The sequence below is a fragment of the Rhinatrema bivittatum genome, chromosome 3 (genome assembly GCF_901001135.1).
Source record: "Rhinatrema bivittatum chromosome 3, aRhiBiv1.1, whole genome shotgun sequence".
Lineage (NCBI taxonomy): Eukaryota > Metazoa > Chordata > Amphibia > Gymnophiona > Rhinatrematidae > Rhinatrema > Rhinatrema bivittatum.
In genome coordinates this window covers 39,687,944-39,715,782 of record NC_042617.1, presented here as the reverse complement: position 1 = coordinate 39,715,782, position 27,839 = coordinate 39,687,944, and the positions used below count along the sequence as shown (strand labels likewise).

Genomic DNA, 27,839 nt, shown 5'->3' with positions numbered 1-27,839 from the left:
CAGTGAAGGGGATGGAGCAGACTCCATCAGGGTCTCGATTCTTGGAAATGCCCCCTCCGCACCCGCTGCTTCCCTAGTAGGCTGTTCTCTGAAACGATTCTGCGGAGAGAAAGGGAAGCCAATCAGAAGCAGCAAGTCATGGCTGTCACAAGAGCCAAGAAGAAATAAAGTTTAGATATCTTTCATTTGTTCCCTTATATTTGATAGCCCTGTAACCTATAACAGAGTAATGTAACAGTGTCAGGTGCTATAAGATTTCTCTGCTGTGCCAAATGCTGTGGAATGTTATTATTTATTTATTTATTTATTTAACAGTTTTATATACCGAAATTCTTGTAATGGTTTACAAATCAGTTCGGTTTACATTGAACAGAAACAGTGCTTCGGTAAATGAAAGCAATTACATAGAACATTAACAGAGCTTCAAATGTGAACAATTACAAGGAACTAATAATAAAATATCTTATTAACCACCAAACAAGCAGAAAAACATTTAACATTTGTACAGAAAACAGTGTCCCAGAGAGAGTAAATATAATACATCCGTGATCGCAGAGGCTTAGGTCTTGAACTAAGAAACAGCAAACTAGTGGTTGACGCTAAGGTATTGCACCAAGCTGAAATCATGGAACAGAGGGGCATATAAGGGTGTCACTGTACAATATAATAAACGGCTAGTGGGGTGAGGATTAGGTAAGTGAACCGTAGTGAAGGCAACAGGAGCTAAGTAGAGGGGCAAAATCTGGACAAGAACTTTTTTGACTAATGAGATAAAAATGAATAGGAAGGGTGTAAATACTGCTGGGGAACGGGAGGAATTTAATTCAGAGGATTATCTGAATGGGAAAAGGCCTGATTGAACAACCAGGTTTTGAGTCTTTTCTTAAAAGTAACCGGGCAGTGTTCTAGCCGTAGGTCTGGAGGGAGAGAATTCCAGTGTTTTGGACCAGACGCTGAGAGGGCTCTCAATCCTGAAGTTGTTTTTAGAAAGGGAACCTGGAGGGTGTCTTTATATGCTGCTCTTACCGGCCTGGATGGTAAGTGCAATCTGAGAGGGAATTTGAGATCCAAAGGTGTGATGTTGAAAATCGCTTTGTGGGTGATGGTTAGAACTTTGAACAGTATTCTGAAATTGATAGGGAGCCAGTGGAGGATCTTCAGAATGGGGGTGATGTGATCCCATTTTTTGGATCTGGTTAGAATCCTGGCAGCGGCATTTTGTACCATCTGTAATGGCTTGATAGTATTTGCAGGGAGGCCGATCAGAAGTGAGTTGCAGTAGTCTGTCTTAGAGAAAATGATTGCCTGAAGTACTGTACGGAAGTCGTGGAAGTGGAGGAGAGGTCTAAGTCGTTTTAAGACTTGGAGTTTGAAAAAGCAGTCCTTGGTGGTGTTATTGATGAAGCTTTTGAAGTTGAGTTGTTTATCCATGAGGACTCTATATAGTGAAATTATTTCCCCCAACACACACAAAAGCACATCATTGCATTCGGGTAAGAGCAGTTTACTTACTAACCTGTGTCCAAAACATGAGACAAACATAACAGATGCATCTGGCATGGAAGCTTCTCATCTACTATTAAGGATCTGTTCCAAGTTCATTTTATGTGCAACGTTAGATTTTAGCAACTGGCATGACCCTTAAAACCATTTTTTCAATTATGATTACCTGTGTTGTACAGTAGTATTTCACTATAAGATGTTTTATTTGTTCCTTGTAAGGAAAGCTTTACTCTGAGGTAATCTGAACGGATCTCTGACTCCAGTAAATGATCATTCCGCAGTGTACTCTACATTACATTACATTATTGCATCTCCTGCTTCAAGGGGACAGAGCAGAGGGCACGGATCCAAAGTTATTTATTTGGCTTACAGTGCTGGTTTAGAGAGGCACCTCGTGTGCTTTCTACTCTTTAAGAGAGCGATTTTATGGCAAATATGTACCCCATGCCATATAGGATAATGGAGACATAAAAAAAAATTTTTTTTGCCTGCAGTAATTGACAGTCACTAAGCATGCTGTTATCAAAACCAAAAAGCTAAATGATAGCCACAGATGTGAAAAGCTGTTAGAGAGAACCTCAGAGTATTTGCATCACTGCCTAGGAAATGGATTTTACCCTCCTATCTGATGCTAATAATCCCTAAATTGCTGAGAATACCATCTGCAGCACTCCTTCTTCCTGCTAGTCCAAGACAGAATGCTGAACTGAGAATGGGAGCCAGGCACCAACACCGCTCTGCCACTGACCTTGTTCCCTAGCCTGCTTTTCCAAGAGGAACTTACTAGTTTCTGATTTACAGATCAATACTTCTGTCTGTATTGATTCCTTGTTTTGCAGAGTGCAATGTCAGTGCTCAGGTTCATAAAAGCAAAATTTTGCTGATAGCGTTCTTGCCACCATTTAGTTTTTTGGATTGTAGAAAGCAGTGAATGATAGCCAGACTTCCTGGTCATTGCTCTTTGTGCTCCTTTTTCTATCGTTTTCAATGGGAAAAAAAATTAAATGGCAAAAGTACGTCATCTCTCTCTCCTTTTTCCTCATCTGCTTCTTCTCCCTGACATGGCCTTTCTTTTGCTTTTATCCCCTCCAGTTTTAATCGGATCACAATATGCATTCGTGCATAAAACAGATATTACGGGGACTATACATGGAATAGAAACAGGCACACCAATAAACATACTGCCCATATGGCATAATTACAGTATGCAAGTGTTGCTGTATCTTCATTTTGATAAGTTCATTGGTGTGAGATTGCTTTACATTAGTAGTTTGTGTCTTTTGTAACAGGCTGGAGGAGTTGGCACCTGCCCCAGGTGGTGGTAGCTTGGGAATGGGCCAGCCTGGTGTCTTCAGCCCTAACTGATACCTTTCTCTTCTGGCATAGTGGGAGAGCGCAGCTCCTGAAGTCTGAGTGCGCCACTTTAGTAGGATTCATAGCCTGGCTTGGCTAGAGGGCAGAAATCCAAGTTTGTTTAAGTATCCCTAGCCTCCATGGGCTTCATTTAAATTTTCTTTTTTGCATATTTAGCTGCATGTCTTGGATTTTCTGTTGCAGAAGGTTGTGATGCAGAGAATAATTATAAATAGTACTAAAAGGTTTGTCATTTCTCCTAGGACAAGCAGGATGGTAGTCCTCACACATGGGTGACATCATCAGATGAAGCCCGGCACGGCATACGGAGTATGCCACTATCCATGCAGCACACGGGTTCCATCTCCAGTCCCTTCTTTTCCGCGGAGCTATTGTCTTGCAGTCATGGAGTTCATGCTCTGTTTTCAGTATTGGAAAGCTTTTCTCGGTCGATTGATCAACTTTCCTGCATTGGGTCCCTCTCCATTCCCCGACTTAGTTAGCTGGGCAGCGCAGTAAGTTCTTTTTTCCCTTCTGTGTGGTCGATTCCTGATAGTGTTCCTTCAGTATCTGTTGTCATCGACTGCTCGCCGGCTTTTTTCTCATGGTGTCTGTTTTTTGTTGGTGCCTCCAGTGACCTCAGACTATGTCCCTCACAGATCCATACTACGTGTGTATCCTCTGCCTGCGGGCATCGCACAATGTTCGGGGGTGTTGGTTCTGCAACCAGATGACCCTCAAGGGAAGGCATGCCCACCTGGACAAGATGGAGAAGCTCTTCAGATTGAAGAAGTTGGAACTCTCGATTCCGGCGTTGGTGGTATTGACTCCAAGAGGCCGGGGGGAGCAGATAGACACCAAGCCTTGGCTGTCCTCCCCTCCACTGGGACCCTCAATGGTGTCTCTGGGTGATCTCAGTGAAGAAGAAGCCCCATACGAACCATGGAGGGATGATACCTCTGAGTCTTCATCAGATGATTTGGGGGATCTTCCCTTGGACCTGTCCCCTCTGGCGGAGTGGCACCGGACCCCACCCAAGGACCTGACCTTTGCAGGGTTTGTCCGGGCCATGTCAGAAACCATTCTGTTTCAGCTTCTGATGGAAGAGGATGCCAGGCATAAGATTCTGGAGGTTCTCCAGTTTGTTGATGCCCTGAAGGAGGTGGTGACTGTTCCTGTCCATGACATCTTCAAGGAGTTACTCCTTAGATTTGGGAGCATCCCATCTCCATGCCTCCAGTGAATCAGAAGACTGATGCTGTTTATCTAGTCCAGCAGGCCTTGGGGTGTGAGAGGCGCCAACTCCCTCACCAGTCGATCATGGTGGAGTCTGCCCTAAAAAAGGCCAAGCGTTCCCGCACCCACGCTTCTGTCCCTCCAGGTCAGAGTAGAAGGCGCTCGATGCACTGGGTAGGAAGGTATTTTAGGACGCTGTGTTGATTGCCTGAATTGCTTCCTCCCAGCTGTACATGACGCAATCCTCCAGGAACCTCTGGAAGCAGGGCCAGGAGTATTCTGAGTGTCTGCCCCAACAGCAGCAGTTCGCCTTGTTAACAGTCGTCCAACAACTATTACAATCTATTACAAAGAAATTCCCTATAATCACAGACATAATATATGACAAAAAAACCAAGCTTCATAGCAATTACCAAATCATGGTTAAAAAAAATCAGACATTGTTTTAAAGAACCAAATTGCACATAAAAACTATGATGTCTTCTCAATCCCAAGAACAAATAAGAGAGGAGAGGGACTACTACTAATCGAAAAAAGTCTAAAATGTAAACTAATACCAACAATACCTCCAAAAAACCATGAAATCGCTCTGTGTGAAACTAATAACTTACAAATTTGCCTTATATACTGCTCCCCCCACCCTACTAGAACTAAACATCTCCCCGATAATTGAATTCCTAACACACCTAAACACCTCCAAACCCACAATTGTACTAGGTGACTTCAACCTACACATGGACACACACCCCTTATCTAACACATGTCAAACACTAATAGATCAATCACTAACCAGAAGCAAACTCCTCTCAAATAATCACTCACAACAAAAGTGATAACTCTAGAGAGGGAAATAGTATTTTAAACTATTTACCATAAACACATTAACCCAGACTAGAGACAATATCATCAACATATGCTCAAAGTAAGGTATAATCCGCTGTCTCTCGCCCTCAATGGGCCGCAGGCAGTAGTCAGCCTATGAGCAAAGAATTTTTTAAATCATTTATTGTCTCCCGTCTAATATAACATAATTTTGTACTTATTTATCTTTTTTAACTTTTTTTTAAATATCAACTGTTCAAGTTTAATTAAATTTAAATACGAAGCATCTATAGGAAAAATCTGAAACCGGCTTGTTACCCAAAAATTTTTTTGAAAAAATACTTAGCCAATAGAAGGTCATTCAAATATTCAACCCAACATGGGCCATGTTTCGACTCAAAAAGAGTCTTTTTCAAGGGGAATAGTTGTCTCGGCTCTCTTTGTTGCCGGTCAAAAGTTATTAGAGTACCAAAACCAAAGTAAGGTATAATTACCTCATTTAGCCACAGATTCCTTGTCAAATTTAAATTTGACAAGGAATCTGTGGCTAAATGATTCCTTGTCAAATTTAAATTTGACAAGGAATCTGTGGCTAAATGACAAAGGCGTTTACCGCCATGTTGAGAATCGGAGAAATGTGACTTTGGCGTTTTGGTACTCTTATAACTTTTGACCGGCAACAAAGAGAGCCGAGACAACTATTCCCCTTGAAAAAGACTCTTTTTGAGTCGAAACATGGCCCATGTTGGGTTGAATATTTGAATGACCTTCTATTGGCTAAGTATTTTTTCAAAAAAAATTTTGGGTAACAAGCCGGTTTCAGATTTTTCCTATAGATGCTTCGTATTTAAATTTAATTAAACTTGAACAGTTGATATTTAAAAAAAAGTTAAAAAAGATAAATAAGTACAAAATTATGTTATATTAGACGGGAGACAATAAATGATTTAAAAAATTCTTTGCTCATAGGCTGACTACTGCCTGCGGCCCATTGAGGGCGAGAGACAGCGGATTATACCTTACTTTGAGCATATGTTGATGATATTGTCTCTAGTCTGGGTTAATGTGTTTATGGTAAATAGTTTAAAATACTATTTCCCTCTCTAGAGTTATCACTTTTGTTGTGAGAAACACTAATAGATTTCATGACAGCACTAGGCTTCATCCTAACGACTGATAAACTCACTCACAAAGCAGGACACTCCCTTGATTTAACATTTATCAATCACGGCCACTTAGAACAAATTAAATCGGAATATACACCGATACTCTGGTCAGATCACTTCCTAATAGAATCCTATATTAATCTTATGGTAAAACAAACTATACAAAACAGAGAACCCATTGAATTTAAATACCGTCCTCCATACAACATAGACTCCCTGAAAGACAAACTAGAAGAAAAACTAACCGAAATAGACTGCACTGACTGTGACTCCGCCACGACAGCGTGGACACAAACAACCAAAAACTTAGCCAATGAGATAAACCCAATAAAACAGATCAGCATAAAAGAACCTAAAGAAACAAACCCCTGGCATAACGAAAAGATAAAGGTAATCAAAAGAAACCTAAGGAAAAAAGAGAAGGAAGGAAAAATAATAAAACAGACAACCTGACTAATACAGGAAACAGCTAGCCTACTATAAACAAGTAATTCTCAACGCAAAGAAACAATATTACAGCACTAAGAGAAATTCGCAAATAATCCAAGAGCCCTGTTCACCATAGTAAAAAAAAACCTCACAACTGACTAAACCCAGCCCCACATGCACAAGACACAATTCCAACTGTAGACTTAAAAAAAATAGCCAACATAGTCTCTCCAACTCTAACAAAAATCATTAACTTATCACTAAAAGAAGGATACATGTCAGACTCACTAAAAGGATCAATAGTAAAACCAATTCTAAAGAAAAAAAACAGCGACCATCTAATCCTGAGCAATTATAGACCAGTATCAAACATGCCCTTAATTGCAAAATTAATAGAAAAAAACATACAAAACAATTAGCAGAACACTTAGAGAGCAATAATAAACTGTACCCATCACAACATGGCTTCCGCAAAAACTTCAGCACTGAAACACTACTACTTGCACTAACAGACAACATCATGAGAGGGTTTGACAGTGGTAAACAGTACATTTTAGTAAGCTTGACCTATCAGCAGCATTCAACACAGTAAACCATAACATATGTCCTCTTCGTCCTCCTGCGGCGATCCGTGACCGTCCCGAGCGAAGGCCTGCGCAGTCGGCGCCCAGACCCACCGGGGTAAGGCCTCCAACACCGCTCTTACCTCCGCTGGGCCCGGGCTCGACCGCGCGGCTTCCTGCTCCGTCTTCCGGCCGTCCCGACCGCCGAGAAGGTCCGCCCCCAACGTGCTGCCAGCCAATCAGACGCGGCCCTGAGGCCCCTTAAAGGTGCCTGAAGCTCCGGGGATCCTCCTCTTCGTCCTCCTGCGGCGATCCGTGACCGTCCCGAGCGAAGGCCTGCGCGGTCGGCGCCCAGACCCACCGGGGTAAGGCCTCCAACACCGCTCTTACCTCCGCTGGGCCCGGGCTCGACCGCGCGGCTTCCTGCTCCGTCTTCCGGCCGTCCCGACCGCCGAGAAGGTCCGCCCCCAACGTGCTGCCAGCCAATCAGACGCGGCCCTGAGGCCCCTTAAAGGTGCCTGAAGCTCCGGGGATCCTCCTCTTCGTCCTCCTGCGGCGATCCGTGACAGTCCCGAGCGAAGGCCTGCGCGGTCGGCGCCCAGACCCACCGGGGTAAGGCCTCCAACACCGCTCTTACCTCCGCTGGGCCCGGGCTCGACCGCGCGGCTTCCTGCTCCGTCTTCCGGCCGTCCCGACTGCCGAGAAGGTCCGCCCCCAACGTGCTGCCAGCCAATCAGACGCGGCCCTGAGGCCCCTTAAAGGTGCCTGAAGCTCCGGGGATCCTCCTCTTCGTCCTCCTTCGGCGATCCGTGACCGTCCCGAGCGAAGGCCTGCGCGGTCGGCGCCCAGACCCACCGGGGTAAGGCCTCCAACACCGCTCTTACCTCCGCTGGGCCCGGGCTCAACCACGCGGCTTCCTGCTCCGTCTTCCGGCCGTCCCGACCGCCGAGAAGGTCCGCCCCCAACGTGCTGCCAGCCAATCAGACGCGGCCCTGAGGCCCCTTAAAGGTGCCTGAAGCTCCGGGATCCTCCTCTTCGTCCTCCTGCGGCGATCCTTGACCGTCCCGAGCGAAGGCCTGCGCAGTCGGCGCCCAGACCCACCGGGGTAAGGCCTCCAACACCGCTCTTACCTCCGCTGGGCCCGGGCTCGACCACGCGGCTTCCTGCTCCGTCTTCCGGCCGTCCCGACCGCCGAGAAGGTCCACCCCCAACGTGCTGCCAGCCAATCAGACGCGGCCCTGAGGCCCCTTAAAGGTTCCTTCATCTCCGGCGCCGCACGCCGAAGGAGCGCGACAAAGGGGCCCGCCCCTTTGTGCGCCACTGAAGGACCGCCCTGAAGGACCCCTGAGGACCCTTGAGCCTCCAACCGGACCCGTTCGCCGAACCGCTGTCCTCGGCCCGAAGTATAGCTGCCTGCCTGCCAGCCCTCAGCCAGAACCCACCTGGACCCTGGAACACTGGAGTGAGTAGACACCACCCCAAAGAACTTATCTCCTCCTCCACAGGAATTAGTTATCCAGCCCCCAGCCATCGGTCTACTCCCCCTCTTGCTTTACTAGCCAACCCAACTCCTCTAATCGCCTTGCTTAACTAGTACTGTACGTACTGCACTGTACAATCTTACAGTACTACCTGTGCCTCATAGCACTGTATAACCTGCACTATTTCTAGCATATATATCCCTCAACATACCTCCCAAGTCACTCAACCTGTACCTGTACTATCTGCATTGTCCAATCTGCCTGATGTATTATCTGCACTGTTTAATCCACATTGTTTAATCTGCATTATCCCGCATTGTCTAAACTGCATTAATCGGTTTAGTTGGTATTCCACCTGTACCATCTGCACCTTCCGCACTGTTTTTTCCAATCTGCATCAAGTTGCTCTACTTTATCTGCACTGTTTAATCTGCATCAAGTTGCTCTATTTAATGTGCACTGTTTAATCTGCATTGTGCTCTCTCCCCCAGCAATTCACCCTGAAACCCTAATCCCCGTCCTGTGTTCGCCTACTGCTACTCTGCCCCCTCTTGCCTACCCCTCTTTCTCTCTCCTTTCACCCCCTTCCATCCTCAACCACAATGACCACACAACACATCCGCCGCATTCACCTCCCCCACAAAAGACGCCCCCATCTCCTCCCCCTCCGACCACCCCCCTCTTACAAGTCCCTTCTTCCCATCCTCTCGACCCCCCTCAACCAGCTTCTAGGACTCACTACCCTCTCTATCATTTTGTTCAATGCCCAATCACTCTCTAAAAAAACCCCCATTCTAAATGACCTCCTCACTGATGCTAACCCAGACATCTGTGCGATCACGGAAACCTGGCTCAAAGAAACCGACATAGTCCTCTTGAACCAGCTACCGACCCACTCCTACGAATTCCTATCCATTCCAAGACCTAAGAAAAAAGGAGGTGGCATCCTCCTAGCCTGCAAGAAGCACCTTAACCTCAAACTCACCCACTCCACCTCTCCCACCAAACTAGAAATTGGCCTCTTTAAATCTCCCTCGCTACAGATTTGTCTTATTTATGCCCCTCCTGGCTCCATTGAACAGGACCCCTCCCCCTTAATCAAATTCTTATCCGCCAACATTAACACTGAAATTCCTTCCATCATTCTAGGAGATTTCAACCTCCAAGTTGATGCCACTCCCCTTACCCCCTCTTGTGAGACATTCCTCACAGCACTCCAAGCAATAGGCCTCAGACAAATCGTTGCCTCCCCCACCCACCAAGCTGGACACTCCCTTGACCTCATATTCATCAACCACTGCTTCCTACCTTCCCACCCCCCCCACCTGCTCCCCGGTACCCTGGTCGGACCACTTCCTCATAGAAGCCTTGCTTACCCTTAACGTCCCTACCACCCCTACCCCCACAAACAACACAACCATTACCTTTAGAAAACCCTGCTCAGGAGATGAACTAGCTCTTGCTATCTCCAACGCCTCTACTATCCTTGACTGCTCCACTCCAGAAACTGCCATCACGTCCTGGTTCAGCACAACCCTTGAAATCGCTGACAAACTATGTCCCATCTCCAGACGTAACCTACCCCAATCCACAAAAAACCATCAACCATGGTACACGACTGAATTAAGATCCTTAAAACATACCCTTAGGCAGCGTGAGAGAATCTGGCGTAAAGCCCCCTCACCCCAACTCGCCTCAAGCTACAAATCCGCCCTTCACCATTATAGAATAACCACCCTCAAAACTAAACGAGATTTCTATGCTTTCAAGATCCACCAGTACATGTACAACCCGAAAGCCCTCTTCAATTATGTTGCCAACCTCACCAAGTCCTCCCAGCCCGCTATCCCTGAAAATGAAGCCACCGCCAAGAGCGAAGAAATCGCCCAATATTTCCTCGCAAAAATTACTAACATCCTCCACAGATTTCAACACCCATCTCCTTCAACCCCCCTTTCCCCTCCCCTCCAACCTTCCCCCACTACATCCACCCTCCAAACCCTCGAACTGACTTCCTCCAAAGAAGTGGAATCTATCCTCAGAAAACTCAAACCCGCATCCCACCCTTCAGACACCATCCCCACAAAATCCCTCCTCTCCATCCCAAATTCTATCTCCAAACCCATTGCAGACATTATAAACTCCTCCCTCTCTTCAGGCTCTGTCCCTGATGCCCTCAAACAAGCAATTGTTAAGCCCCTCCTAAAAAAAACCAGCATTAGACCCCAAAGACCCCTCCAACTTTCGCCCTATCTCTAACCTGCCCTTCCTCTCCAAAATTATGGAAAAGATTGTGAACATCCAACTTACAGAATATCTAGAAAACAACAATATACTACACCCAGCCCAATACGGTTTCCGTAAGTACCTCAACACCGAAACACTCCTGCTTTCCCTCACTGACCACCTGCTCATAGGCATGGACCAAGGCAACTGTTACCTCCTCGCCCTCCTCGATATCTCAGCTGCCTTTGACACCATCAATCACAACCTCCTCATCAACTGTTTGACCGAAATAGGCATCTCAGGCCTAGCCCTGCTATGGTTTAAATCCTATTTATCTAACAGAAAGTTTTCTGTCAAGATAGGAAACGCCAATTCCACACTCTACCCCCTGGCTCAAGGTGTTCCCCAAGGCTCCTCCCTCTCCTCTACCCTTTTCAATATTTATCTCACACCTCTATGCCAGCTCCTCACAGAACTCGGCCTCAAATTCTACCTCTATGCAGATGACGTGCAAATCATCATTCCCATCCACAACTCTCTCTGACGCCCTTGCATTCTGGAACACATGTCTTGCCAACATAAACGATTTCCTCACCAACGTCCACCTCGCCCTAAACTCCGCTAAAACAGAGCTGCTCCTTATCTCTCCCCACCTTCCCCCCAAACCCCTGATCTCTAACAACCCAGCTTTCAATACTATAACGTCCCAACCTACTGTAAGAGACCTTGGGGTAATTCTTGATCAACAACTCAATCTAAAAAAACAGATCAACTCCATCCTCAAAGAAGGTTTCTTCAAGCTCAGTATTCTGAAGAAGCTCAGACCCCTCCTCCACTATCATGATTTCCGTACTGTCGTCCAAGCTACCCTTTCCTCAAAGCTTGACTATTGTAATGCCCTCCTCCTCGGTCTACCCTCCTCCACTACCAAACCCTTACAATTGTTCCAAAATGCAATTGCCAGGGTTATCACCAACTCTCGGAAAGCCGATCATATCACCCCCATACTCAAAGAACTCCACTGGCTCCCCATCGCATCTCGCATTCTCTTTAAAGTCTTAACTATATTACACAAATCTATCCACTCTCACAACTCTAACTGGCTGGATGAACCCCTCTGTCCTATACGCTCTGACCGACCCATTCGTTCTGTCAACAAAGGTACCCTCTCCATTCCCCCTTTGAAAAAAGCCCACCTCTCCTCTACCAGAGATCGCGCACTATCCATTGCAGGTCCTAAACAATGGAACGCCCTCCCTACCACGCTCAGGCTTGAGCCATGTTACTCCAAGTTCAGAAAAAAACTTAAAACATGGCTCTTCCAACAAGCCTACCCAGTCTAATCTTCACCCCCCTCCCCCCCTCCCCCCCTCAGCCCATACCTTCATTGAACCTTTTGTATATAGACCCTTGGGCCCTTGTAAGTATATAGACCCTGTAAGTAACCCGTTTAAGCCTGTATATACAGACCTGTAAATAGCCTGTTACAGTTTTAATGCTTCTATTTCATTGTCCTCTGCTCTATGTATATTCCTCCCTGTTTCCCCTCCCCGTTGATTGTAATTTCAGCCTTTCAGTTACAATGTGAACCGGTATGATGTATGCTTACTAATGCCGGTATATAAAAGTTTTAAATAAATAAATAAATATTGATAAATAGATTAGAAGAAATAGGATTAAGCAACATGACAATCAAGTGTTTAAATCATACCTAAATAACAGATACTTCCAAGTACAAATCAAAGAAGTAATGTCAGAGAAAATAAACCTTCAAACAGGAGTTCCACAGGGATCTGCCCTATCTGCCACACTATTCAACATATACATGCTGCCTTTGTCACCTGCTAGCAGGTTTAGGAATTTCGCACTATATCTACGCCGATGATATTTAGTTAATACTCCCAATTGACGACACAATTGAGAAAACACTAAACTTAGCCAACATGTACCTAGATATAATAATACAACTTCTAAACCAAATGGAACTAGTTATCAATATAGAGAAAACTGAATTCTTACACCTAGAACGAAAAAACATAGTGATCATTCAGAACCCAATTACACTCAACAACAACCAAAAAATACAACTAGCTGAGAAAGTACGAAACCTGGGAGTGATAATCGATTCAGAACTAAGTATGAAACAACATATATCTCAAAAAGTAAGAGAAGGATACGCCAAACTTATGACTCTGAGAAGACTAAAACCACTACTAACGCCCACCAACTTCCGCTCAGTCTTACAAGCCTTAATCTTTTCCAGCATGGACTACTGTAATGCTCTCCTACTGGGCCTATCATACACCACAATAAGACCACTACAGATACTACAAAACACAGCAGCAAGAATTTTAACTGGAAAAAGTAAAAGAGACCATATCACCAAAACCTTAATAGAACTACACTGGTTACCCATTGAACAAAGAATACAGTACAAAAGTTTATGCACCATACATAAATTAATACACGACGAAAAAGCAGAGTGGCTGAACACAGCCCTCCGCGTACATACCCCCCACAGAAATCTGAGATCAGCAAACAAAGTACTGCTAACTATTCCCTCAGTCAAGACGGCCAGACTAACCCAAGTAAGGGATAGGGCCCTATCCTTAGCAGGACCCCCAATATGGAACAATATGCCTTTAGAAATCAGACTGCAAAGAAACATCAAAACCTTCAGAAAAAGTTTTTAAAAACCCAGGGAAATGTTGGTTGCGGTCGGTCAAACTCCCACACACACACCTTTTTTCTTAAAGCGTGTGATTCTCATTTTTATATTCTAAATTCTTCCTTTTATTTTTAAACAACAAAGAACTAGAGTTAAGTAGTACTATATCTTATAGCTGAGTAAGAGGAAACTGGACATGACTTATAACACCCACCAAATAATAATTTTTTGTGAAATTGTTTGAGTATTTTGATGGCACCTGTTTAAAAGTTAGAATTCCAGACACTTTATACAACATAGAGGTTTTGTGCCCTATTGTGAACCGTTGTGATGGCACATGCTTAATGATGGCATAGAAAATATTTTAAACAAATAAATAAATAAGCAAGGCTTGGAATATGGCAAACACGAGGTGCGATCCACATATGACGTGTTTGAAATGGCGGCCAGGGTGGCAGCAGCGGGCATTGGTGCCCTCAGGATGGCTTGGCTCTGAGTCTCTGATCTCCGACCGGAGGTCCAGGAGAAGCTCGCAGACCTGCCGGGTACTTGCAAGAACCTCTTTGGGGACAAGGTGAGGGATGCTGTGGCTCAGTTGAAGGATCACCATGAGACCTTCAGCATTTCTCTGCCAGTACATCAGACCTGCCATCCTCTGCCAGAAAGTCCTCATGGCAGGGCCAGAGGAGATCCTTTTATCTCCAGAGGAAGTATTATCCTCCTGCCTCTCATGCCCGTTCTCAGTGAGTGAGCGCTAGGGGCCGCTCCAGACAGCAGCGGACCCCCCAGGCCTCAGCCAGTGCCCCAGCTGAGCTCTGCTACTGGGTTTTGACTGGCTGTGGGGGAGCGTAAGCCATTCAACCGTACCCTTGACACCGGGCCCTCCAGTCAGAGGCCGGCTACGGTTCTTCGTGGACCACTGGCCCAGTGTCACCTCTATTGTTTGTCGAGGGCACCAGCTGAATCTTTGGGGTGTCCCTCCAGACTCTCCCCGTGCCCCTTTTGGGGTCCGTCCTCACATCAGGAAATACTCTTGATGGAGCTCTCCAGCCTCATAACAGCCAGAGCAGTCAAACCCGTTCCACTGTGGCAGCAAGGGTGGGGGGTTCTACTCTCTCTGTTTCCTGATTCCAAAGAGAACAGGGGGACTACGTCCTATTTTGGACCTGAGAGCCTTGAATAGGTTTCTCAGAAGAGAAAAGTTCAAAATGGACTCTCTGGGCACCCTGATTCTTTTCCTGCAAAGAGGGAACTGACTTTGCTCCCTCGATCTGAAAGGCGCATATGCCTAAATAGAAATCTTCCTTGGTCACAGGAAGTATCTTCGGTTCGTCATGGGCGAGAGGCATTTCCAGTACCGGATGTTGCCATTCGGCCTTGCCTCAGCCCCACGGATATTCACCAAGTGTCTGGTGATAGTGGAAGCATACCTGCTCTGTCTGGGTGCAGGTGTTTCCTACTTGGACGATTGGCTGGTCAAGAGCGCCACCTAGGAGGGAGCACTTTGATCCCTGCACTTGACTATTCAGATGTTGGAGTCTCTAGGATTTGTCATCAACTACTCGAAGTCCCATCTTACCCCATCGCTTCAGTTGAGCTTTATTGGCGCCCGGCTGGACACAGCTCAAGCCAAAGCTTATCTTCCTTGTGCACCAGAGCTGGCAGGTCTTGGCCCAACATATGCTCAGACTGCTTGATCACATGGCTGCGACTGTCCATGTTACTCCCTTGGCTTGCTTGTATTCGCGCAGGGCTCAATGGACATTGCGGTCCTAATGGCAACGAGCCACTCTGGGCCTCCATGTACGCATCCGTGTTAGTCGGTTTTCAGGACCTCCTTGGCTTGGTGGGAGAGCCTGTCCAATTTGGAACAGGGGGATTCCATTTAGTGTCCCCTACCCAAGTTGTGTTACCATGGATGCATCCACCCTGGGTGGGGCGCCTATGTGGAGGGGCTCCGCACACAGGGTCTGTGGTCTGTTCAGGAAGTTCAGTGTTCCTGGAGCTTCGGGCGATCCGTTATGCTTTCTGGGCTTTCAGGGATTGCCTTTCCAACAAAGCAGTCCTGATCCACACCGACAAACAAGTGGCGATGTGGTATATCAACAAGCATGGAGGTATGAGGTCATTCCTCCTGTGCCAGGAGGCAGTTCAGATTTGGTCATGGGCTCAGTCTCAGGGCATACTGCTACAAGCCATGTACCTAGTCAGAACGGAGAATGTGGTGGCAGATCGGCTGAGTCGAGCCTTCCAACCCCACGAGTGATCCTTGAATCAGAAGTTAGTAGATCGGACCTTCTGCCTTTGCGGAATCCTGGACGTGGATCTCTTCACTTCCCCTCTGCAACAGCAAGGTGGAACAATTCTGCTCCCTGTACAGGGGGAACGGCAAACCAGTCTCGGATGCCTTTGTCTGTCATTGGGGCAAGAGCCTTTTGTATGCGTATCCTCCACTTCTGCTGCTGATGAAGACTTTTCTGAAGCTCTGTAAAGACAGGAGGACCATGATCCTCATAGCCCCTCATTGGCCGAGGCAAATCTGGTTCCCTCTCCTGCGGGATCTCTCGGTCCGACAACCAATCGGTCTGGGAATTTCCCCCAACTTCATCTCGCAGGCTGCGCCATCCCGATGTCAGGGCATTGTCTATGATGGCCTGGATATTGAGAGGCTAACTGATGAAGCAGGAGGGTAGGTTGTCTAAGAACGCCGTTTGGGCAACAATATGGATTAGAAACCAAAATAGTCCAAGTATAACCTTTTATTTGAGTGGAGACATAAATTCATACAGATGCCCAACTCAGGCCAAGTTTCGCCCCACTTGGGACTGCCTCAGGGGCTAAAACAATAAATACAGCATATAAATAAACAGACATATATAAATACATTAAAACATAAAATATAATTAAAATTAACATATATAGGTACCAAGGACTAAAACACAAATCACAAATATAACTTGATAAAAATCAAATCAAAAATAAGGAGGCATAATGAATCAAAATGCAAAAAAATCAAATAAAAAAACAATATTTGTACCTGTATGGAAATGTTCTCTTTTTCTATATCACAGCAATTCACTTATGGTAAAAACTTCAAGTATCTAATAATCTGGAAATTAATAAACACATTAAAAATACTTCTGAATGTGAATAAATAGTAAGAATACTAATTAAATAAATAATCAAAAACTGTATATAATAATAAAATGCAGAAAAATGTTAACAAAAAATAATTAATAAGTTATATGGGCAGCAAATAGAACCTAATAAACAAACTTTAGTCTCAAAAGTCACACTCTTACTTGAGTAAATATGATTACCCACATCTCTGAAAATGTGACGTAATATTGAAGATCTGTACTCAGGCATAATCCTGCAACCCCTTGCCCTGTCGGACAATGTGTCTCGAGTCCTGGTGGCTTCCAGGAAGCCTTCCACCAGGAAATCTTATGGCCTGAAGTGTGAGCATCAAGGCTTAGATCTGTTCTCCTGCTCCACACCAAGGCTACTTGATTATCTGCTACACCTTTCAGATGCTGACTTGAAGACCAACTTCATCAGAGTACATCTGAGTGCCATCGGGGCCTAAAAGTACAATGTTAAAGGTATTCTAGTAACCTAATCTGTTACAATGAGAACTGGAAATGAATCATTACACTTACCAATTAATATTATTTACAAACTATGTTACCGACCCTCAAATGGCACCTATGTAACTTAAGATACTTTAGCTTCTTTTTATGTGCCTTAATGTAAACCGTTGTGACGGTTCCCACCAAACGACGGTATAGAAAAATGTTAAAATAAATAAATAACACCAGGAGGTGGATGGTTCACCCATCTCTGTGCAACCCATAGTGGGGTATTTTATGCGAGGGTTGCTTCAGTTGAAGCCTCCCCTGCAGCCTCCTGCTGTGTCCTGGGAACTTAATGTGGTGGTGGCTCAGCTTTTGAAGGATCCTTTTGAACCACTGCACACCTGCGACCTGAAATATCTGACCTGGGAGGTCATGTTTTTGGTCGCGGTCACTTCGGCGCGCAGGGTGAAGCAAGCTTCAGACGTTGGTGACGTACCCACCATACATTAAGTTCTTTCATGATAGGGTGGTTCTATGTACGCACCCTAAATTCCTGCCTAAGGTGGTGACAGATTTCCATCTTAACCAGTCAATCGTCCTGCCCACCTTTTTTCTCAAGCCTCTTTCACACCAGGGCTATTGGGCTCTTCACAACTTGGATTGCAAGAGAGCCTTGACCTTCTCCCTGGAACAGACAGCAAGCCACAGGCAGTCCACGCTTCTCTTCATCTCGTTTGATAAGAACATATTAGGAGTTGCAGTTGCCAAGCAAACCCTGTCTAACTGGTTGGCAGATTGCATCTCCTCCTGCTATGTGCAAGCAGGACTTCAGCTTGGGGGCCATGTCAAGGCTCATTCTGTCAGAGCCATGGAGGCTTCGGTGGCCCATCTGAGAGCAGTCCACATAACTGAGATCTGCAAGACTGCGACGTGGAGTTCCCTCCACACTTTCACTGCTCACTACTGTTTGGATAGGGATGACAGACACGATAGCAGCTTCAGCTAGTCTGTCCCCTGTGGTCTATTTCAGCTGTAGAACCCAACTCTTCTTGCTAGGGCCCTTTTTTCGGGTTCAGGTTGTTTCCCTCTGTTACCAACTGCACGTTAGCACCTAGGTAGGTGTTGGTTGGCCTTTCTGTTATTCGGGAACAGCCTGTAGCTAAGGATTCACCCATGTGCGAAAACTACCCTCCTGCTTGTCCTAGGAGAAAGCAGAGTTGCTTACCTGTAACAGGTGTTATCCTAGGACAGTAGGATCTTAGTCCTCACGAAACCCGCTCGCCACCCCACAGAGTTGGGTTTTTCCTATGTTTATTTTATTTTTCGTAATTCTATGTTATGAGACTGGCGAGGGACCCTGGATGGATAGGTGGCATCCTGGGCACGCTCAGTATGCCATGTTTTCCGGGCCGAGCTCCATCTGATGATATCACCCATGTGTGAGAAGTAACATCCTGCTGTCCTAGGAGAACACCTGTTACAGGTAAGCAACTCTGCTTTCTGCCCTGTGGTGTGTGGGCATGCTTAATGCTGGGCGCAGCAAGTTTGACCTTTGTTGGCTGCTGAGCAGTTTAGGAGGCAATCTTCAAGATGTCCATGGTGGGACAAAGTCTGAGGGCATTGCATTAGTTTTTAGAGCAAAAATATGTTGCTTCTTTTGCTTTGAAACTTGACATGGGCACAAAATACCCATAGCCATTTGCATCTGCCTTTTGTACAGGTACTTTTTTCATGGAAAATAGCTTGCATAAAATTGAAAATGTAATTTTATGTGCATTATTTCCTTCCCCCAACCTAAACGGACCTTTTCTGCGTGGCTGAAGGCTGTGTGTTGTGCAACACCATGTGCCCTTTTAGCCGCAGGGAGATAGGGCAACATTCAGCCAGCTGATTATCACAGGAAAAACACTTTGCAATTTTCTTCTTAATGACTGCTAGCATTTCACTTTTTCCTTTTCAAATAAGGTTTTTTGAACTTACATTCGTGCAGCATCCTTGAACTCCCATGGGAAAACCACTGATGAAAACCGTGACCTGCACTTATATCCATCACAGTGTTAGAGTTTTCAGGCTAAGACAGCAATGCAAGTTCACTAATTTGTTTCAGTTAACAAATGAAGCAATTGCTAAGAATTTCCAGTAAGTGGTATATACACTCAAGAGAGAGTGTCTCCCCTGTGATGAAATGGGATATGGCAGCTCTGGGACCATCTTCTCAGTTTACTGGTTAAAGCCCACAGTTACTGATTGCATCCTGAGCATCGTGTTCTCATCATCATCAATATTGCTTATTTGAAACCGGCTTTTCCAGCCAGGAAGTTCAAACAAGTTAAAAGTAGAACCGATCTGAGGGGTGCATCGCAGCAGAATTTCACAGGCTAGTGTTGTAGTAGCTGTAAATAGATAAGAATAGCATAGTGGGGGTGGTACATTGTAATTGATTGCGTATTGCAAAGATACTACTTAGTATTCTGTGTGACCATCCAGATTTCATCAAGAGAGAATGACCATCCTATTCTATAAAAGTAGTGTGACTGTCATGTTAGTCCACTTGATTGCATGGGAATAAAAGTTAACATTAAAAGCAAAAAATATATGAAGTGATAATTATTTATTGAACTAACTTAATATATTTATGGATTAGCTTTTGGGAGCTAGCACTCCCTTCCTCAGGTCAGAACAAAATGAGCAAAAGATGGCATTGTCAAAAAAATATAAGTGGGGTCGATATTTAGCCACTTTCCCGCTGTATAGCAACATACATAGTAATGACGGCAGAAAAGGACCAAATGGTCCATCCAGTCTGCTCAGCAGGCCAGCCCCATGCATTCTGTTGAATTTAGTAACTGCTGCTTTGTGCAGATTACCCCCCATGCATTCTGTTAAGGGTGGTAACTGCCACTTCGTGCAGGTTTCCCCAATCCTTATGTTAAGAGTAGTAATATTTACAGTCAAAACCAAGCAAATGTCAAACCCATAACAAAATTACTGCTAGCAACATTTTTTGCGGGGAGCAGCCTTTCTGATAATTCATACAATGCTGCTGCTTGAACGTGCTTTGCTTTTGGACTTTATCTTTAATGGTCTGCCTATCAGTACTCTGGACCATAGAAGTTGGGACCCAACGTTGGTTATCATCTGAATCCTTCCCCTTTTTCCACTGCTGAAGTGGAGAGCGATGTTGTAGTTGTGTCACAAATATCAAGGCTAAAAGGTTAAGGGTAGTAATCCCCATGTTTTCTGTTAAGTATAGTAATTGCCGCTTTATGCAGATTATCCCCATGCACCATTCTCTTCATTTCCAATCTCTAGTCATTAAGAATCCACAGTATATATCCCATGCTCTTTTGAATTCATTTATTGTTTTAGTCCTCACCACCTTATCTGGAATGGAATTCCAGGCATCCACCACCCTCTCTGTGAAGACATATTTTCTGATGTTGGTTCTTAGTCATCTCCCCTGGAGTTTCATTTTGTGACCCCTAGTTCTACAGTTTCCTTTCCAACAGAAAAGGTTTAAAGTTTGTGAATCATTAAACCTTTCAAGTATCTGAAGATCTGTATTATATCTCCCCTGGTACCTCCTCTTTTCCAGGGTATACATATTTAGATCCTTCAGCCTCTCCTCATAGGTCTTCCAATACAGATCCCACACCATTTTGGTCGTCCTTCTCTGGACTTGCCTCTGTCATGTCTTTATCTTTTTTGAGATATGGGCTCCAGAACTGAACATAGTACTCCACGTGAAGCCTCACCAAGGATCTGTACAAGAGAATTATCACCTCCTTTATCCTTCTGGTTATGTCTCTCTGTGGAGCCCAGCATTCTTCTGGTTTAGCTATCACCTTGTCACGTTGCTTCACTGCCTTCAGATAGGCAGACACGATTACCCCAAGGTCCCTCTCCCAGTCCATGCACATCATTCTTTCAGCCCCCCCCCATATCATATACAGCTCTTTTGGATTGACACATCCCAGATGCATGACTCTGCACTTCTTTTCATTGAATCCCAGCTGCCAAATCTTCGACCACTCTTCAAGCTTTCTTAAATCGCTTTTCCTTCTCTCTACTCCTTCAGGCATGTTCACTCTGTTGCAGATCTTATTATCCACAAATAAATAAATGTTGCCCTCTATCGCTTCTTCAATGTCACTCACAAAGATATTGAACAGAACTGGTCCCAAAACTGATTCCTGTGGCACTCTACTTAACACCATTCTCTCTTCAGAATAGGTTCCATTTATCATTACACACTGTCTCCTGTCAGTCAACCAATTTGTTATCCACTCCACTACCTTGGCACCCATTCCCAAGCTTCTCATTTTATTCATGAGCCTCCTATGCAGGACCGTATCAAAAGCTTTGCTGAAACCCAAGTAAATCACATCAAGTGATCTTCCTTGATCCAATTCTCTAGTCACCCAAACAAAATAATTAATCAAATTTGTTTGTCAGGACCTTACCCTGATGAATCCATGCTGCCTCAGGTCCAGTAATCCACCGGATTGTAGATAGTTTACTATCCTTTCCTTCTGCAGAGTCTTCATTAATTTTCCCACTACCGAGGTGAGGCTAACCAGCCTGTAGTTTCCAACCTCCTCTCTGTTACCATTCTTGTGAAGCTGGACCACAATCGCTCTTCTCCAGTCTCGCGGCACCAATCCCATTTCCAGGAATCTATTGAAGAGTTCTTTCAGCGGACCTGCCAGCACATCTCTGAGCTCCCGTAGGGGTAGATTTTAAGAGGCGGGCGGTTCCCAGAGCGTGCACATAGACGCACCTATTTTATAACATGTGCATGATACCCGTGCGCACATGCACGGTCAACTTTTGTATCGGCGTACACGTGGCTTTATGGTTTATTGTTTTTCTATACCGTCACATCGGCAAGGCCTTCACAATGGTTTACAATCAATTAAAAAGAAAAATACATAAATATAATAAAAGTAATAGCTAAAATTATTTAAAGAAAAGTACAGAAATTATATAAATTAGCTGTTAAAATAAAATTCAAAAACTAAAAACATAAACATATTATATCACTCTTCCTAAAAGTAGATATTAAGAACACCTAAAACATTAGAATTCTTTATTACTAATCCTAAAATATAGTTTAAAAGCTCTCTTAAAGAAGGAAAAGTTAAGCCGGTATGTATCTAATGCTCGTGCTCTGTATAGGCGCATTTAAACAGCCATGTTTTTAGTTCTGCCTTGAATTTTTTCTTATCTGCTTGTAATCTCAGTTTTGTTGGTAATGTATTTCACACCTTTGTTCCTGCTATTGATATTACATGCTCCCTTACTTGGCTGAGTCTGACAGACTTAATTGTCGTAACTGTCAAAAGTCCTTTGTTTGCCGATCTCAAGTTTTTTTGCGGAATGTGCAAACGTATAGTTGTATTTAACCATTCGGTTCTTTCGCCATGTATTGTATTATGAATTATACAGGCTGTTTTATATTGTTTCCAATAAAATATCGGAAGCCAGTGTAAAGAGACCAGGGTTGGTGTGATATGGTCACATTTTCTTTGGCCAGTTAATATTCTGGCAACCGCATTTTGTAATACCTGGAGGGGCCTAATAGTGGATGCCGGTAGGCCTAAAAGCAGCGTATTACAATAATCAATATTAGCAAAAATCAGCACTTGTAAAACCATTCTAAAATCATATTGTTCTAAAAATGGTTTCAGCCTTCTTAAGGTTAATAATTTAAAGTAACCATCTTTTAATTTAGTGGCGATATGTGCGGGCAGGTGGCGTCTTGTGCGCACAAGGGGGGGATTTTTTAAAAAAACTGGCGACGCAAGGAGCAGACTGGGAGGGAACTTCCCTATCCCCTTCCTACTCTGCCTTCCTTTTCCCCTCTCCTCCCTTACCCCTAAAACCCCTTTTCCTACCTTTTTTTAAATTTTGGAACTAACTTTATCTGAAAAGATGAAGTAATTTCCGCGCGCGAGCAGCCGGCTGGCACGCGCTTCCCTGGGACAGGGCCTAATGTTCCCTGTCCCGGTCGGCCCCGGCCCGCCCCTTTCACAAAGGTCTGCACAGGAGATACGCGCTTGGCCGGGCTGTTGCGAAAATGCGTTCTGCACATGCACGATCCAGCCACGCATGTATCCCCTGGTTTTTGCATTCGCCGGGCTTTTAAAATTTGGGCTTTAGTGTTCCGGGATGTACCTTATCAGGCCCATATGGCCTGGTCCACTTCGTTTTCCTACCTCTTCCCATGTATTCTCTTCTGTAAATGGTGTTGCATCTACCCCATTTCTATCCATGGTCTTGTGAACCAGCAATGGTCATTCTTCAGGGTCTTCTTTAGTGAACTCCAAACTGAAGTATTTGTTTAATATTTCTACTATTTCTTCATCTTTCTCCATACATTGCTCCTTGTCACCTTTCAATTTCACTACACCACCTCAGGCTTTCCCCATTTCTTTGATATATCTGAAAAATATTTTGTCACCTCACTTTACCTCTTTGGCAAATTTTTTTTCCACTTGACTTTTGCTTTCCTGATTTCTTTCTTCATCTCCTTCACTTTCACCAAGTATTCTTCCCTGTATTCTCTTTTTGGGATCCTTTGTATTTCTTGAATGCTTTTCTTTTTGCCTTAATTTTTTTCAGTCACCTCCTTAGAGAAGCAGATTGGTTTCTTTTTCCTCTTAATCTTAAAGAAGATTTGTTGCCTTTGTAATGGCTTCTTTTAATTTGACCCACTGTTGTTCCATCTCACCATTTTCTCCCAGTCTTCCAGTTCTTCCTCCAGGTATGTTCCCATTTTGACAAAGACCACATTTTTGAAATTTAAAATTTGAACCTTTGTATGACTTCTCTGTATCCTATTTGCTATATCAAACCATACCATCTGATGGTCACTGGTGCTCAGGTGAGCACCTATCCAGACATTAGAGACATTATCCCCATTAGTGAGCACTAGGTCAAGTATCACACCTCCCTTGTGGATTCCATTACCATTTATTTGAGCAGAGCCCCTTGAAGAGCATCCACTCTCTCTCTCTGTTTCTTCTTGATTCTGCAGAAGGGATACTCTAATGCACATCCAGAAGATTAAAATCTCCAACGAGCATCACTTCACCCACCTTTTGGATGTTTTTAATCAAAACTCTGTCCAGTTCTTCTGTTTGTTTTGGAGGCTTGTAGACAACACCAGTGTAAATGGAACCGTATCTTCTTTCTGACTAACTTGTCTAGGATATTCAGTGGTGTGGCTGCACCACTGAATATACCCAGCTATATAAGAGTTAGCCAGATAAGTTTAAGCAGCTAACTTTAGGCCTTCTTAATGGCAGGCCTAACTTACCTGGCTAACATATTCACAGGCCGATACAGTAAAGTGCGGCCGCGGTTACCCTGCTTCTAACCCGCTTTCTACTCACAATTTGGCCACATTAGTCCAACCCGCGCATCACTACCCCTTTTAACCCATCCTTACCGCTTCTTTAAATCAACGGGTAACCCCTTCCGCCCACGGCATGTATATGAGATGTAAACGATTGGATTAGCTATTCCCTCCCAAACAGTAACGTGCGCCCCGATTATCGCTTTTTTAACCTGCAGTTTTGCCGCGTGTTTAACCTGCTAACTTAACCGCCTACCCTTACCCCTGCGTTAGTGTGGAGCGTCAGGTCAGCGAGACGAAATTTCACGGGCAAACGACCCCCTCACCCCCCGGGACAAGAGCCAGGATCGGGCAAACTTTCCCCCAGCCCCCGCTCACCTGCCCTGGTCGCGTCCATGGTGCCGGTCTCCCGTGCGGGCGCACTGACAGCTCCGGAGCAGGAAAGAAGGACCTGTTGTTTCCAAGCATAACCTAAACTCTTGCCTGCCCAAACTAAAATCCAACGCGCCGGGAAAGCCACTCTTCAGATCGCGACTAATCCCATCCCCCAGCCCCCGCTCACCTGCCCTGGCAGCGTCCATGGGTGCCGGTCTCCGGGGCAGCCCCAGTCCTCTCTCCCATCCTCCCCGGGGCAGCCGGCGGCGAGAGCAGCCCGGGGCGGATCGCGAGGCGGCTTCCAGCAGCCCCCGCCGGCGAGGGTGCATGAACGCATGCCGTGACCTGAGCGCCCGGCTGGACGTCGGAGGTCACAGCGTGCGCCCATTCACCATCGCCAGCGAGGGCTGCTGGAAGCCGCCTCGCGATCCGCCCCGGGCTGCTCTCGCCGCCGGCTGCCCCGGGGAGGATGGGAGAGAGGACTGGGGTTGCCCCGGAGACCGGCACCCATGTACACGGCCAGGGCAGGTGAGCGGGGGCTGGGGGATGGGATTAGTCGCGATCTGAAGAGTGGCTTTCCCGGTGCGTTGGATTTTAGGTTTTTAGGTTTTCTTTTGCTTAAAGTTGGGATCCACTTCCTGGTACCTGTCATTTCAAATGACATTTGAAATGACAGGCACCGGCGCACCCAGGATACTGTTTAGGTGCTGTATAGCGCCTATACAGTAAAATGGATTGCGCTTCATGGACGCGCGTTGGACGCGGCTTGCATTTGCATGCTATTTAAATACAGTATCGAGCGGTATGTGATCCAGACTGTGCGTGCGGCAAACGCGGGTGCACCCGGCACTAACACACCTCTTTCTACCTCACCTTACTGTATCGGCCTGTCAGCTGGCTAGTGCTAATATTTAGCCTTATCTGGCTAAGTAGCCATGCCCCTGTACCATCCACCACGTAGCCGGATAATTATTTAGCCACATAAATAGTGATCCAACTCAGTGGCGGCTGCTGAACTCGGCCGAATATTTAAACAGCACCACTTAGCTGGATACACCCGAGCATATCCGGCTAAGTGGCACTGAATATCAGACCCAAGGGAATCATAAAAGGCATTCCAATGAACGTGTAAAGAGGGGGATGTTTTGAAGGCACTATAGTTTTATGGTTCGTAATGAGTTAAGAAACCTAGGTCTTTGAGTCTTTTCTTATCAGTTTGTATGTAATCATCTGGTGGAGGAAAGGCATCCTGAGCTTTGCATTTGAATTTCTTAGTGCACTTACTGAAGGCTTAGAAGTGCCAACTTCCAGCAATCCACAGTCATCCTGTGGAAATGTCATGGAAGCCTTCTGCAGCTCTAAGGTATGCAGCAGCCAGCATGAAATAAGAAATGTAGGGGACAATTTTCAAAATATTTTAAGCAAGTAAACATGGAACAAACTGTTGGGGATGTGGACCCTTGGGCTAAAGTGGAGTTGGCGCAGTCTGCAGGGCTCTGCCCTGCAGGTTCCCACCGTCAGTTGGCAGAACTGGTTGTAGCAGAAGCCCAACTGGAGCTTCACCTATACCAGCCCTCGTTCCCCTTTGATTGAGCCCTCGTGTGCCGGGGCAGGCAGGACTTAGGCGCGGGCCTCTGTGGATGAGGTGGAGATCTGTGGAGACGGACAAGTCACAGGCCAGGATCTGGGACAGGTTAAACACAGGCGTAGTAAGAGGCAGACAGCGATTAGGACAGGTAGTGGTTGGAGGCAGGCAGAGTTCAGTCATAATGAAGAATCAGGCGGTGGTCAGTGGCAGGTGGAGTTCAGTCGTAGTTGAGAATCAGGCAATGTTCAGTGGCAGGCAGAATTCATTGGAGAATCAGGCGGTGGTCAGTGGTAGGTACAGGTCAGTTGTAGTCACAGGTCAAGCAGGCCAAGGTCAGAACCAGAGATTCATTCGAGGAAAGAAGGGATGGATCGACAGGGAGATGAGAAACAGCATAAGCAATCAGGAGAAGACACTGAAGACTGACAAAGACAAAGAACTGAAGACTGCCCACTGAACAAAGACAAAGAACTCAAGAACAAAGACCAGGGTCTGCCAAGACAAAGACCAGGAACACAGCAATGAAGACCAGGAACACGCTGAAGCAACTTGCTGTACCAGAGGTAGTTGACCTATTGTTAAGGCACTAGAGTAGTATCAGAAGAGGCCTTTTAAAAGCCAAAGTGGTGATGTCATCAACAGAGGCCACAGTGATTTTTCCTGCTGTGGTCCCTTTAACTATAGCGGTAAGACGTGCGTTTGTCTAGGAGAGACACGGCATTCAGGGCTGGCAGTGTCCAGCCACACATTCAGACAGCTTTTAGGCGGCATGGCTTGTTGGGTCTGCAGCTTTCTGCTGCCTTGAACGGTGACGTCGACAGCTTCAGACCTGCCTGGGAGGTGCAGTTTGCAGGGTTAACCTGAGGACCACTGAATGTAACACAGACATGGTAAAGTACGTGCAGGCATTTCATTTTTAACATCTCAAGTACTTTACAAAGTATATGGGTCATAAATATTTGCACTCCCCACAGTCTCCCCAATATATTCACATGCAGGCCCACAGTACCCTGGAAGCATGTGTGGAGTTTGAAAATGACTACAAAATTTAGTCACTGTGGGCTAAGAGTCACAGAAAAAGCTTTCTGTGTGTTCATTTGGTCACTTTGGTCTCTGACAGGAAATGGACACTGTAAGGGAGTGAAAGGCCTCTTACCTAGAAGATTCTGGCCCAATGGATCACCTTACAATGAGATGTTCCTCTTTGGGAGCGGTTCCTTGATTGTACTCTTGCTAGATCTTGTCAACAAATCTGAGGACAGAGTAGAGATGGTGAAAAGTGCTTCTCTATAAAGACTCACATCTTCAACTTTTTGTGTACTGAAATAATGAAATATTTATTAATTGTTTTAAAGCTATACAGCATTAGTTACCAGGGCTACATATTTGACTCATATTATTTTATCAACTAAGTAAAAGCACATACTTCTCTTCCCATTTAAAGGTTGCCTGTTCTTCCCGTGGTGGTGGTGGTGGAGTGTGTTTGAGTGT

At 45.4% G+C, this 27,839-nt stretch overlaps 1 protein-coding gene and 1 long non-coding RNA gene across 6 annotated transcripts in view; one reads left to right on the top strand and one right to left on the bottom strand.

Annotated features, from left to right (window-relative positions):
• MARK1 (microtubule affinity regulating kinase 1) overlaps window positions 1-27,839 on the top strand; it is a 387,182-nt gene that overhangs the window by 311,826 nt on the left and 47,517 nt on the right. The window lies entirely within an intron of this gene.
• Window positions 27-27,591, bottom strand: LOC115086807. Its single transcript, XR_003855336.1, has 3 exons — window positions 27,505-27,591; window positions 16,485-16,556; window positions 27-99 (listed from the first exon to the last, which is right to left on the bottom strand). It is a non-coding gene; the product is annotated as an uncharacterized LOC115086807 (long non-coding RNA).